At 38.8% G+C, this 15,378-nt stretch overlaps 1 protein-coding gene and 1 long non-coding RNA gene across 3 annotated transcripts in view; both read right to left on the bottom strand.

Moving 5' to 3' along the window:
• The window catches only part of MCU (mitochondrial calcium uniporter), a 236,815-nt gene that overhangs the window by 198,820 nt on the left and 22,617 nt on the right, over window positions 1-15,378 (bottom strand). The window lies entirely within an intron of this gene.
• Window positions 4,597-15,378, bottom strand: part of LOC135227945 (uncharacterized) — a 32,715-nt gene continuing 21,933 nt past the window's right edge. Inside the window, exon 3 of one of the 2 annotated variants that reach the window (XR_010318124.1) lies at window positions 4,597-14,864. This is a non-coding gene — a long non-coding RNA (uncharacterized LOC135227945). The remainder of the gene's footprint in view (window positions 14,865-15,378) is intronic. The other variant, XR_010318125.1, reaches the window with a different exon arrangement.

The raw sequence follows: 15,378 nt of genomic DNA, 5'->3' as shown, positions 1-15,378 counted from the left end.
GAGAATCAACAAGAATAAGTTCAGACTACTCAGCAGAAACCATGCAGTCAAGAAGGGAATGGGACGACATATTCAGAGCACTGAAGGAGAAAAACTGCCAGCCAAGGATCATATATCCAGCAAAACTCTCTCTGAAATATGAAGGCGAAACTAAGATATTTACAGAAAAACACAAGTTTAGAGAATTTGCAAAAACCAAACCAAAGCTACAAGAAATACTAAAGGATACTGTTTGGTCAGAAAATCAGTAATATCAGACACCAGCACAAGGTCACAAAACGGAACGTCCTGATATCAACTCAAATATGGAAATCACAAAAACAAACAAATTAAGATTAATTAAAAAACATATATATATAACAGGGAATCATGGAAATCGACAGGTAGAAGATCACAATAATCAAAAAGAGGGACTAAATACAGGAAGCATTGAACTGCCAGATGGAGAGTGATACAAGGCGATATAGAACAATACAAGTTAGGTTTTTACTCAGAAAAATAGGGGTAAATAATAACGTAACCACAAAAAGGTATAACTACTCCGTAACTCAAGATAAAAGCCAAGAAAAACGTAACGACTCAACCAACAAAAAGTCAAACACTATGAAAATGAGGATCTCACAATTTACTAAGAAAAACGTCTCAGCACAAAAAAGTATGTGGAAAAATGAAATTGTCAACAACACACATGAAAAGGCATCAAAATGACAGCACTAAAAACTTATTTATCTATAATTACGCTGAATGTAAATGGACTAAATGCACCAATAAAGAGACAGAGAGTCACGGACTGGATAAAGAAACACGATCCATCTATATGCTGCCTACAAGAGACACACCTTAGACTTAGAGACACAAACAAGCTAAAACTCAAAGGATGGAAAAAAATATATCAAGCAAACACCAATAAGCAAAAAAGAAGAGGAGTAGCAATATTAATTTCTGACAAAATAGACTTTAGACTTAAATCCACCACAAAGGATAAAGAAGGACACTATATAATGATAAAAGGGACAATTGATCAGGAAGACATAACCATATTAAATATTTATGCACCCAATGACAGGGCTGCAAGATACATAAATCAGATTTTAACAGAATTGAAAAGTGACATAGACACCTCCACAATTATAGTAGGAGACTTCAACACACCACTTTCGGAGAAGGACAGGACATCCAGTAAGAAGCTCAATAGAGACACGGAAGACCTACTTACAACAATCAACCAACTTGACCTCATTCACTTATACAGAACTCTCCACCCAACTGCTGCAAAATATACTTTTTTTTCTAGTGCACATGGAACATTCTCTAGAATAGACGACATATTAGGTCATAAAACAAACCTTTGCAGAGTCCAAAACATCGAAATATTACAAAGCATCTTCTCAGACCACAGGCAATAAAACTAGAAATCAGTAACAGAAAAACTAGGGAAAAGAAATCAAATACTTGGAAACTGAACAATACCCTCCCGAAAAAAGACTGGGTTATAGAAGACATCAAGGAGGGAATAAGGAAATTCATAGAATGCAACGAGAATGAAAATACTTCCTATCAAAACCTCTGGGACACAGCAAAAGCAGTGCTCAGAGGCCAGTTTATATCGATAAATGCACACATACAAAAAGAAGAAAGAGCCAAAAGCAAAGAACTGTCCCTACAACTTGAACAAATAGAAAGTGAGCAACAAAAGAATCCATCAGGCACCAGAAGAAAACAAATAATAAAAATTAGAGCTGAACTAAATGAATTAGAGAACAGAAAAACAATTGAAAGAATTAACAAAGCCAAAAGCTGGTTCTTTGAAAAAATTAACAAAATTGATAAACCATTGGCTAGACTGACTAAAGAAATACAGGAAAGGAAACAAATAACCCGAATAAGAAACGAGAAGGACCACATCACAACAGAACCAAATGAAATTAAAAGAATCATTTCAGATTACTACGAAAAATTGTACTCTAACAAATATGAAAACCTAGAAGAAATGGATGAATTCCTGGAAAAACACTACCTACCTAAACTAACACATTCAGAAGTAGAACTAAATAGACCCATAACAAAAAAAGAGATTGAAACGGTAATCAAAACACTCCCAACAAAAAAAAGCCCTGGCCCGGACGGCTTCACTGCAGAGTTCTACCAAACTTTCAGAGAAGAGTTAACACCACTACTACTGAAGGTATTTCAAAGCATAGAAAATGACGGAATACTACCCAACTCATTCTATGAAGCCACCATCTCCCTGATACCAAAACCAGGTAAAGACATTACAAAAAAAGAAAATTATAGACCTATATACCTCATGAACATAGATGCAAAAATCCTCAACAAAATTCTAGCCAATAGAATCCAACAACACATCAAAAAAATAATTCACCACGATCAAGTGGGATTTATACCAGGTATGCAAGGCTGGTTTAATATCAGAAAAACCAATAATGTAATCCATCACATAAATAAAACAAAAGACAAAAACCACATGATCTTATCAATTGATGCAGAAAAGGCATTTGACAAAGTTCAACACCCATTTATGATAAAAACTCTCACCAAAATAGGAATTGAAGGAAAATTCCTCAACATAATAAAGGGCATCTATGCAAAGCCAACAGCCAATATCACTCTAAATGGAGAGAACCTGAAAGCATTTTCATTGAGAACGGGAACCAGACAAGGATGCCCTTTATCACCGCTCTTAGTCAACATCGTGCTGGAAGTCCTAGCCAGGGCAATTAGGCTAGACAAAGAAATAAAGGGTATCCGGATTGGGAAGGAGGAAGTAAAGTTATCACTATTTGCAGATGACATGATCTTATACACAGAAAACCCTAAGGAATCCTCCAGAAAACTACTGAAACTAATAGAAGAGTTTGGCAGAGTCTCAGGTTATAAAATAAACATACAAAAATCACTTGGATTCCTCTACATCAACAAAAAGAACACCAAAGAGGAAATAACCAAATCAATACCATTCACAGTAGCCCCCAAGAAGATAAGATACTTAGGAATAAATCTTACCAAGGATGTAAAAGACCTATACAAAGAAAACTACAAAGCTCTACTACAAGAAATTCAAAAGGACATACTTAAGTGGAAAAACATACCTTGCTCATGGATAGGAAGACTTAACATAGTAAAAATGTCTATTCTACCAAAAGCCATCTATACATACAATGCACTTCCGATCCAAATTCCAATGTCATTTTTTAAGGTGACAGAGAAACAAATCACCAATTTCATATGGAAGGGAAAGAAGCCCCGGATAAGCAAAGCATTACTGAAAAAGAAGAAGAAAGTGGGAGGCCTCACTCTACCTGATTTCAGAAGCTATTATACAGCCACAGTAGTCAAAACAGCCTGGTACTGGTACAACAACAGGCACACAGACCAATGGAACAGAATTGAGAACCCAGATATAAATCCATCCACGTATGAGCAGCTGATATTTGACAAAGGACCAGTGTCAGTTAATTGGGGAAAAGATAGTCTTTTCAACAAATGGTGCTGGCATAATTGGATATCCATTTGCAAAAAAATGAAACAGGACCTATACCTCACACCATGCACAAAAACTAACTCCAAGTGGATCAAAGACCTAAACATAAAGACTAAAACGATAAAGACCATGGAAGAAAAAATAGGGACAACCCTAGGAGCCCTAACACAAGGCATAAACAGAATACAAAACATTAGCAAAAATGATGAAGAGAAACCAGATAACTGGGAGCTCCTAAAAATCAAACACCTATGCTCATCTAAAGACTTCACCAAAAGAGTAGAAAGACCACCTACAGACTGGGAAAGAATTTTCAGCTATGACATCTCCGACCAGCGCCTGATCTCTAAAATCTACATGATTCTGTCAAAACTCAACCACAAAAAGACAAACAACCCAATCAAGAAGTGGGCAAAGGATATGAACACACATTTCGCTAAAGAAGATATTCAGGCAGCCAACAGATACATGAGAAAATGCTCCCGATCATTAGCCATTAGAGAAATGCAAATTAAAACTACGATGAGATTCTATCTGACACCAACAAGGCTGGCATTAATCCAAAAAACACAAAATAATAAATGTTGGAGAGGCTGCGGAGAGATTGGAACTCTTATACACTGCTGGTGGGAATGTAAAAGGGTACAACCACTTTGGAAATCTATCTGGCGTTATCTGAAACAGTTAGAAATAGAACTACCATACAACCCAGAAATCCTACTCCTCGGAATATACCCTAGAGATACAAGAGCGTTCACACAAACAGATATATGCACACCCATGTTTATTGCAGCTCTGTTTACAATAGCAAAAAGCTGGAAGCAACCAAGGTGTCCATCAACAGATGAATGGGTAAATAAATTGTGGTATATTCACACAATGGAATACTACGCATCGATAAAGAACAGTGAGGAATCTCTGAAACATTTCATAACATGGAGGAACCTGGAAGGCATTATGCTGAGTGAAATGAGTCAGAGGCAAAAGGACAAATATTGTATAAGACCACTATTATAAGATCTTGAGAAATAGTAAAAACTGAGAAGAACACATACTTTTGTGGTTACGAGGGGGGGGGAGGGAGGGAGGGAGGGAGGGAGGGAGGCAGGGAGAGGGTATTTTACTGATTAGTTAGTAGATAAGAACTGCTTTAGGTGAAGGGAAGGACAACACTCAATACATGGAAGGTCAGCTCAATTGGACTAGACCAAAAGCAAAGAAGTTTCCTGGATAAAATGAATGCTGCAAAGGTCAGCGGAGCAAGGGCGGGGGTCTGGGGAACATGGTTTGAGGGGACTTCTAAGTCAATTGGCAAAATAATTCTATTATGAAAACATTCTGCATCCCACTTTGAAATGTGGCGTCTGGGGTCTTAAATGCTAACAAGCGGCCATCTAAGATGCATCAATTGGTCTCAACCCACCTGGAGCAAAGGAAAATGAAGAACACCAAGGTCACACGACAGCTAAGAGCCCAAGAGACAGAAAGGGCCACATGAACCAGAGACCTACATCATCCTGAGACCAGAAGAACTAGTTGGTGCCCGGCCACAATCGATGACTGCCCTGACAGGGAGCACAACTGAGAACCCCTGAGGGAGCAGGAGATCAGTGGGATGCAGACCCCAGATTCTCATAAAAAGACCATACTTAATGGTCTGACTGAGACTAGAGGAATCCAGGCGGCCATGGTCCCCAGACCTTCTGTTGGCACAGGACAGGAACCATCCCCGAAGACAACTCATCAGACATGAAAGGGACTGGTCAGTGGGTGGGAGAGAGATGCTGATGAAGAGTGAGCTAATTAAATCAGGTGGACACTTGAGATTGTGTTGGCATCTCTTGTCTGGAGGGGGGATGGGAGGATAGAGAGAGAGGGAAGCTGGCAAAATTGTCACGAAAGGAGAGACTGAAAGGGCTGACTCAATAGGGGGAGAGCAAGTGGGAGTACGGAGTAAGATGTATGTAAACTTACATGTGACAGACTGATTGGATTTGTAAACGTTCACTTGAAGCTTAATAAAAGTTAATAAAAAAAAAATATTGCAAAAGATAAAGAAGGAGTACCCCCTAATTCGTTCTATGGAGCATACATAACCCTGATACCAAAACAAGACAAAGATATTACAAGAAAAGAAGACTACAGGCCAATATCTCGTACGAATATAGATGCAAAAATCCTCAACAAAATACTAGCAAACAGAATCCTACAGAATATTAAGAGTCATACACCATGACCAAGTGCTATTTATTCCAGGAATGCAGAGATGGTTAAATATTAGAAAATCAATTAACAAAATACACCACATCAACAGAACAAAGGAAAAGAACCACATGATCATCTCTATGGATGCATAAAAAGCATCCGACAAAATCCAACACCGTTTCTTAATGAAAACCCTAAAGAATAATGGAATAAAGGGAAATTCCTCCGTATGATTCAGGGCATATATGAAAAGCCAACAGCCAACATCATACTTAACAGAGAAAGACTAAGAGCCTTCCCCTCGAAATTAGGAACAAGACAAGGGTGCCTGTTCTCACTACTTCTATTTGATATTGTATCAGAAATCCTAGCCAGAGCAAAAGGACAAGAAAAAGAAACAAAAGGTATCCAGGTTGGAAAAGAAGTAAAATTATCTCTATTCAGCAGATGATATGATTCTATACATAGAAAAACCCAAAGAGTTCACAAGAAAACTTCTAGAGCTAAAAGAGGAATCTGGGAAAGCTGCAGGGTACAAGGTCAGCAACAAAATTCAGCTGGGTTTCTACACACCAGCAATAAGAAATCTGAAAGGGAAATTAAGGAAACAATTCCATTTACAATAACATCTAAGAGAATAAAATACCTAGCAATAAATCCAACCACAGACATGAAGGACTTATACAATGAAAATTATAAAACACTGCTGAAAGAGACTTGATGAAACTTAAATAAATGGAAAGATGTTCCATGTTCATGGATTGGAAAACTTAATATTGTTAAGATGTCAATACTACCCAAAGCGACCTACAGATTCAACACAACCCCAATCAAAATTCCAACACCGATCTTCACAGAAATAGAAAAATCAATCCTCAACTTTATATGGAATGGCAAGAGACCCCGAACAGCTAAAACCATGTTGAAAGAGAAGAATAAAGTAGGAAGACTCACATTTCCTGATTTAAAAACATACCATACAGCTACAGTAATCAAAACAGCCTGGTATTAGTATAACAATAGACACACAGACCAATGGAATAGAATTGACAGTACAGAAATAAACCCACACATCTATGGTCAACTGATGTTTGACAAGCATGTTAAGTCCATTCGATGGGGGAAGAAGAGTCTCTTCAATAAATGTGCTGGGAAAACTGGATTTCCACTTGCAGAAAAATGAAACAGGGCCCATGCCTCACACCATGGACAAAAACAAATTCAAAATGGTTTAAGGACCTAAATGTGCAAACTTAAATCATAAAATTCTTACAAGAAAACTGCAGTGCTATGGATCGCTTTTATATGGCCTTCCTCATCATGGTCTTATAACTCCCACCAAAGTGATTATGCAAATAAGGTATAGGGAACCCTAACAAAGGGACAGGTCAATTTTGTCATCCTGCCAGGCTTAAAATGAGCATCTCAGAGGTGGGAGGGAAGATCTCATCACCATCAAACAAGAAGAGCCCAAAGTGGAGTGCATCTTTTGTACTCAGGATCCCCGTGCTGAGAAGCTCCTGGAACCAGGAGACTGAGAGAGATGTTAACACCAAAGATGGTGAGAAATGGCAGCAGAGAAACAGCAGCAGCAGAACCAGGAGACTGGCAGGAGGTGGCCTGACGCAGAGAGTGAGAAAGCTGAGTGCCTTCGGGCAGGAGGTTCACTGGTGGAGCAGGGTGCCTCTGGGCATGTGGTAAAGCTAGGTTTGCTGACCCATGAAGCTAGAGCTGAGCAACTTCGGATCGAGGCTTACTGGCAGACTAGGGTGCCTCTGGACACTTACCAGCAGAGCTAAAATAGCGTTGTAACACTTACCCAAACGGGATAGAGGACAAGGGCCAGAGAGAGGCGAGCCTGTAGGCACAGCTGGGAAGAAGCTGTCCTGGTGGATGAACTGTATCCCGAGCATTCCTAAACCTGAACTGTAACCTGTTACTTCCCTAATAAACCCCATGATCCTGAGTATGGCCTCTGAGTTCTGTGTAGCCACTACAATGAATTGTCGAACTCAGTAGAGAAATAGAGTGCTGTGGGAGGGACGGTTGGTGGCCAGAACTGGTTAAAAAAAAAAAAGGCTAGCGAGAGGAGGTGTGTCTGACCACCACCTCATAGCAATCAGCCTTGGGCTGTTGATATTGATTCTCCTCTCCCCTTGTGAAGTTAAAAGGAGATCAGACGTCGCCCTCACATCATGCTTACAAAAAGGTAACACCAACCTTTTCAGGCCTAGCTTTTAACAATGGATTATCTAATATAATAAAAACACCAAGAGCAAAAGACAAAATAAATAAATGGGACCTCATAAAAATTAAAAACTTCTGTTCATCAAAAGACTTTACCAAAAAATGAAAAGACAAGCTACTGAGAGTATCTTCAGAAATCATATATCTGATGACAATTTAATAACCAAAATATATATAAAACCTAAACAACTTAACAAAAGGACCAATAACCCAATGATAAAATGGGCAATCAATTCAGATTGCAGCAGCTGATAAAAATCTTCTATTTTTTCATCTTTGGCCTTTGTGGGTGGTGTGTAAATTTGAACAGTAGTCATATTAACTGGTCTTCCTTGTAGGCGTATGGATATTATCCTATCACTGACAGCGGTGTACCTCAGGATAGGTCTTGAAATATTCTCTTTGACGATGAATTGCAACACCATTCCTCTTCAAGCTGTCATTCCCAGCATAGCAGACTATATGACTGTCCTATTCAAAATGGCCAATACCAGTCCATTTCAGCTCACTAATGCCTAGGGTATTGATGTTTACACGTTCCATTTCATTTTTGACGATTTCCAGTTCTCTTAGATTCATACTTTGTACATTCCAGGTTCCGATTATTAATGGTTGTTTGCAGCTGTTTCTTTTCATTTTGAGTCGTGCCACATCAGCAAAGGAAGGTCCCAAAAGCTTTACTCCATCTACGTCACAAACTGACAGACGTGGCGAACAAATCTGTCTTGGAAGAAGTACAACCAGAATGCTCCTTAGAAGCAAGGATGGCGAGACTGCGTCTTACATACTTTGGACATGTTGTCAGGAGCGATCAGTCCCTGGAGGAGGACATCATGCTTAGCAGAGTACAGGGTCAGCGGAAAAGAGGAAGACTCTCAACAAGGTGGACTGACACAGTGGCTGCAACAACGAGCTCAAGCATAACAACAATTGTAAGGATGGCGCAGGACCGGGCGGCGTTTCATTCTGTTGTGCACAGGGTAGCTATGAGTTGGGACCGACTCAATGGCACCTAACAACAACAACAAAATGGGCAAAGGTCTCGAACAGACATTTCACCAAAGAGGTCATTCGAACGGCCATCAGACACATGAAAAGGTACGCAGCATCATCAGACATCAGAGAGAAACAAATCAAAACCACAATGAGATACCATTTCATTCCTACTAGGATGGCTAAGATTAAAAAAAACAGAAATTAACAAAAATTGGCAAGAATGTAGAAAAACTGGTAGCCTTATCCATTGCTGGTGGGAATGCAAAAAGATATAGCTGTTGTGGAAAACAGTGTGGCAGCTCCTCAAAAAAACTAAAAATAAAACCACCGTATGACCCAGCAATTCTACTTCCAGGTATGTACCCAAAAGACAAGAAGAACAGACTTGTACACGAATGTTCACTGCAGCACTATTCACAATAGCCCAAAGGTGGAAACAACCTAAATGCTCATCAAGAGATGAATGGATAAACAAAATGCAGTGCATATACATAAAATGGAATACTACTCATCCAGCAGGAGAAATGAAGTCTTGATACATGCTACAGTATGGATGGTGCTTGAAGACATTATGGTGAGCAAAATTAGCCAATCACAAAAGGACAAAGGTTGTGTAACCTCACTTACATAAAAAAACAAGATAGGCAAATGTACAGAGACCACAGTTTATTAGCGGTTACCTAGGGCAGAGGGAAGGGGCATTAATGATCATGGGAAATTGATTAAGAGTAGGGTTGCACAGTCAATTATTATAATTGCTGTCAATAAGCTGTGTACCTGTAAAAAGTTGAACTGGCAAAAGTTGTGTGACAGATATATTTACAACAATGACAAAAAAAAAAAAAAGATAGCTGCTGAGGCTGCTTTATGTACAACCGAACACTTCACGGATTTGGTTCCATGATTTGGAGGTTAAGGGTCATGGTTTCACGGAACATCCCAATTAATTGGCCTAATAATGTATTTAGTGCATCTGTTCTATGCACTAGTTCGATACCTAGTGCCTGGGATCTTAAAAGCTTCCAAGTGGCCATCCAGAGCACAACAACTGGTCTCTATTCACCTGGAGCAACAGAGGAAGGAAGAGCATCAGGGGCAGGAGCAGGATATGGAATGTGTGGCTAATTGCCTCCACAAACAACTGCCTCCTTTGCCACGAGGCCAGAAGAACTGGATGATGTCCAGCTACCATTACTAATCACTTTGAGCAAAGATTCCATAGAAGTATCCTGATCAAAAGTGGGAAAATATAGAACGGGACACAAATTTTCATGGACTCTAAACTTCCTGGAGCCATGGAGGGTGAATGAACCCTTGAAGATATTGCCCTGAGACAATCTTTAAACCTTAAACCAAAAATACCCCTTGAAGTCATCTTAAAACCAAACTACAGTTTAGCTGAACTAGTAAAACAAAAGGTCTGCCTTGAGCATTATGCTCTTTAAGAACCACCTACATGGGATCAAATTGACAACAGCAACTTGAAAGATTAGACAGGAGCTTTAGAGGACAGTGAACTTATGTTAATACGGGAGGTATAACTAAGAAAAAGAGAGTGAGAATGGTTGCACAACCGGAAAAATGTAATCAATGTCACTAAATTGTACATGGAGAAATTGTTCAATTGGTGTATGTTTTGCTGTGTATATTCTCAACAACAACAAAGTAAATAAAATTTAGGAAAAAAATTATCATTCATTGTTTAGGAAGCACTGAACGTCTGTTTATGGTGATAGAAAACCTGGCAGCTGGCACTGGTGATGACTGCATGACATAATTAACGTAAGTGGTGTCACTGAGCTGTAGCTGTAAAATATGTTGAATTGGCAAATGCTGTGTTATGTATATATTTTTTACAACAGTAAAAAAAAAAAAAAGCATTATCATTAAAGATGGAAAGACAGGGTAAAACTCAATTATAGAAGACCTTGAATGAATATGACTAAGGAATCTATATAAAGTCTTAAAGGTAGTGTCAAGCCAAAGTTTTGTGTAGGGAATCATTTGATAAATTAGGTTTTAGAAAGATAAATCTGGAAGAAAGAAAATGGATTGATTGTAGGGAAAACACTGAAAGCTAAGGACGCTAGTTAGGAAAGCTATCACAAAAGTTTAGACACACAATAAGAGTTTTAAAATGTGGCGATAATTGGAACACAAAGTGCCAAGTGAATGAGACAAAAGAGGCAGACTCCAACAGGGATTTAGTTACTAAATAAAGGGGTGGAAAAGGGCTGCAAAGGAAAAGGGAAGAGCTTAAAAATTAATTTTAACTCAAGTAACTGGAGAGACAAAAGTTCCAATAAGAAAAACATGAGTAGTAAAAAGGGGCTTCGTTTAGGGAGACAATTCTACATTCTGATTTTGAGGTGATGCCATAAAAGTCAAGTAGAATGTAAAATATACAGAGATGCAAGACTGAAGTTCATTCACCGATCTAACAAAGCCCCTCAGTGGGGAAGAGGACGTCCCAGCACGTATCAATACACCCAAGGCACACCTACTTGGTTCTATACTGCTTTAGCTTAGCAGCCTTTATTCTTGTAGAAGAATGGGTGGAGGCTGTGCCTTGGAGAGTCTACTAAATACCAACATGAAGGAAAAGATGTCCTCGTCTGAGGCATCCCAAAAACCTGGTTACAATAAAAAGCAAGCATTACCACCACCTATTTTATTCAGTTTACAACACAAACAAAACTGTAACAGCACCAGTGCCACAATGGCTCCCTGATCATCCCATGATATTCTATATATTCTAAGATATGAGGCTAATTTGTTCAGCTTGTTCTCCATATATACCTCAAATGTTACCAGAGAAATTTTGTATCTGGTTTTTATTTTCAGAATCGCTAGTACTTTTCACATACTTTTTTCAATGGCTAATAACACAATAACATACACACAGAAGAGTATATAAGCTTGATGCCTTTTCCCAAGGTGAACACACCCATATAACCAGTACCCGAACCAACAAGCAGAACATTATTAGCACCCCAGAAGCCCCCTTCACGCCCTCTTCCAGACATTTCCCCCACCCCCAACACAGGTAACCAATCTCCTGACTTCTGACACCACAGATGATTTTTGCGTTTTTGAAATTTACGTTAAGTAGAATCATAGAGTACGCACTCTTTAGTGTCTAGCTTCTTTTGCTCAACATTATATTTGTGAAATTTGTTGCTGTAGTCTGTATTTTATTCACTCTCTTCGCTGTTCGATATCCACTGTGCAGACATTCCACAACTTATTTACCTATTCTATTTTTGACAGGCATTTGGATCATTCCAGTTTGGACTACTGCAGATAGCCCTGCAATGAACATTTCTGTTCATGTCTTTTGGTGAATATATGTATGCATTTCTGTCATGTATGAATGTAGGCATGGAGCTACTGAGTCACAGGGCAGGTATGTGTCCAATTTTAGTAAATAACTGGTAAACTTTTAAGGAAGAAATAATTTAAGGTCTTTATAGGAAAATGTGAGAAGCCCTGGTGGCATAGTGGTTAAAGTGCTCAGCTGCTAAATGAAAGACAGGTGGTTCAAACCCACCAGTTGCTCCTCAGGAGAAAGACGTGGCAGTTGGCTTTTATAGACTGACAGCCTTGGAAACCCAACAGGGCATTTCTACTCTGTCCTGTAGGGTCACTGTGAGTCAGAATCGACTCGATGGCAATGGGCATAGTGAAATGTGAACGATTAATGATTCACCGGAAGGTGCTGATTTCAATGGCTCCTTTCTGAAGGACAAACATATTGAACTAGGATAGTTAATCCACTCCATTTCCAAAGAAGGCAATGTACTTTAGAATATTTTCACCAGCAATTTAGCATATGACACTTTTGATAACAGTTAGAATTAACCAAATCTGTCTTGTCCTTTCAGAGAGTTTAATGGAATTGATGAAAACAAACAATTGAAGAGCCAGTGCCATCAACTTGTTCAACATGTTAAGTAAGGACTTGTTCAACATGTTACAGAAGAATATAAATGTTATATTCTATAACATTCTTATTGTCATATAAATGTTACAAACCAGAACTCTGTAGCAGTTAAGCCTGTCTAGCTACTCATTTAATCAGACTCTTGGAAACTGAAAGGGACTTCAGAATTACTCTAATCTTCAGGTGGTCACAGGAGTGCCTTCTACATCAATGAACATGTTAATAAAAATGCATTTAATCCTGGAACAGAGAGAGGACATTAGGCAAAAACTAAGAAAATCTGAATGAAGTATGGACTTTGGTTAATAATAATGTATTGATATTGGTTCACTAATTGGAACAAATGTACCATATAACATAAGATGTTAATAATTCGGGAAACCAGAGGGGAGGTGGAAAGGGAAGGTATGTAAGAACTCTCTGAACCACCCTCCCCATTTTGTCTGTAAATCTAAAACTGTTCTAAAATAAAAAGCTTATTTTAAAAAATCCATTTAAAACTGCAACATAATCTACAGACTACAACACATCTGCTAAACTCCCTTCAGAATGTAACCCAAATGCACTTTAAAAGTCATTAGACAGACAGACACACAAACACACACACACTTCCCATCTATGGGCTTAAACACAGATACATGAGGGAAGCAGTCTATTTATACCAATTTTAGTTTTGTTCCTACCTATAAAATTATGAACGAGACTCAGATTTCCCTTTATATTCCAGTATACAGTACACACACTTAATGATTCATTAAGAAGCAACACCCCCAAAGTTTTCTTCTAACGATAAAATAAAAGTACCCAAACTCCAAGTATGATCAACTCTCCAATAAATTATACCTTAGTAGCTTAAGTCTTTGTTTTAACTTCAGGGAGAAAAATGGAAAATAGATGTTCCTTACAGCTAGTTGGGAAAACAAGCAACCCCAAAGACAGCATGAGACTTAGTGGAAGGAACCCCAGGCAAGGTGGCAGGAGACCTAGTTTCAGCTCTAACACTAATTTGCTCTGTGATCACTGGACATTTCCCTAACTTCCCTGGTCCTCAATTTCCATGATCGCAAGTTCCTCTTAACTCTAATATTCTTTCCATGAATCGGGAAATCATTTCATCATCACTTCTTTGGCTGAGCCAGATTTCCTATTTAAACCTTTTATCCTTACCTGTTCTATAAAGCCTTTAGAGACTCTAGAAAGAAAAATAACATCCTGCCACTGAATGAACACCTATAATGAGTGAGAATGAAAAAGAGTTCAGAATATAATGAGTGAAAGAAAAGATAACTAAGTTGGGCTGCCATCATAGCTTTTCACTTCATTAACCTTGTATTAGTAATCCCACCACTATATAAATTGCAAATATTTACTTCTTAGTCAGCAGTAAGACACAGATCTTGGCTTTCTCATTAGAGGTCCTCCTTAGAGGACCATCTGAAATCAACTGTGGTTCTAGAAAACTTTAAGTTTGGTTCTTCTACAGCAGGAGTTGGCAAACTTTTTCTTCAAGGGCCAGAAAGTAAGGAGTTAGGCTTTGTGGTTCATACAGTCTCTGTTGCAAAAACTCTGTCACTTAGTGCAAAAGCAACCACAGACAATACATAAATGACTAGGTGTGTCTGTGTTCCAGTAAAACATTATTTACAAAAATAGGCAGCAGTCCAGGCTACAGTTTGCCAACCTCTGTTCTATAGTATTGGGGGGAAGGGAAGGGGACAAGAAAGTCAACTGGTAGATCATACAAAACCACGTCGTGAGTTAACACTGAAATAAAAACTCTGCTTTGTTTTGCAGGGGGAAAATGCTAAGGAATCATCATCTTCACGTACCTGAGAATGTTCAAGTTTCCCCTGCGTGAACAGGTCACATCACCAATACCTAAGACAGAGCAGGAAAACACTCTCCCTTACATGGTTGTTATGACATAACAGGGGATGTGTTAATTTACATAGGCAAAATTTACAAGGTGACCTGCAAAAGTAAAATACCAGGTTTTAGCAACTTAGCGAAAAACAGAGAAATCCAAATCTGACTAACGCCAATCCAATCACTTCTTCCATACATTGAGCCAAATTAATTCAGATAAATGTCAAGGCCTTCCCAGAAGAGCTATTCTGTTTCCACGCTACCCAACTGGTTTGGACCAGCAGACCTCTGACCATCCATAACCTCATAAGTTTCCAGGAGGTCAGAGTGACCATTTGGGCAAACACAGGAGTTCTGATGCATTCTGGGATAGGACAGGGAATGTTTACCAATCTAAGTGGTCTAAGTCAGGCCGAGATGTGATCTATCATCCCTTAAGATCCATCCCTAGTAAAAATGTTTCATTCTGGAATAGTCACCTCACTGAATTTAGCCCCATGTTAGCTACCAGGTGTTCAGTAGCAGGCTGGAACAAAGAGTTGGCCCACAAGGATCAAGCAAGTGCCTTTTTAAAAACTAATCTTAAAACACTCCTCTACATGGCTTTGCAAAGTAAGCA

Source organism: Loxodonta africana, chromosome 16 (assembly GCF_030014295.1).
Source record: "Loxodonta africana isolate mLoxAfr1 chromosome 16, mLoxAfr1.hap2, whole genome shotgun sequence".
NCBI classification, from domain to species: domain Eukaryota; kingdom Metazoa; phylum Chordata; class Mammalia; order Proboscidea; family Elephantidae; genus Loxodonta; species Loxodonta africana.
Note: the sequence above shows the minus strand (reverse complement) of the source record. Positions and strands in the feature narration are given on the sequence as shown.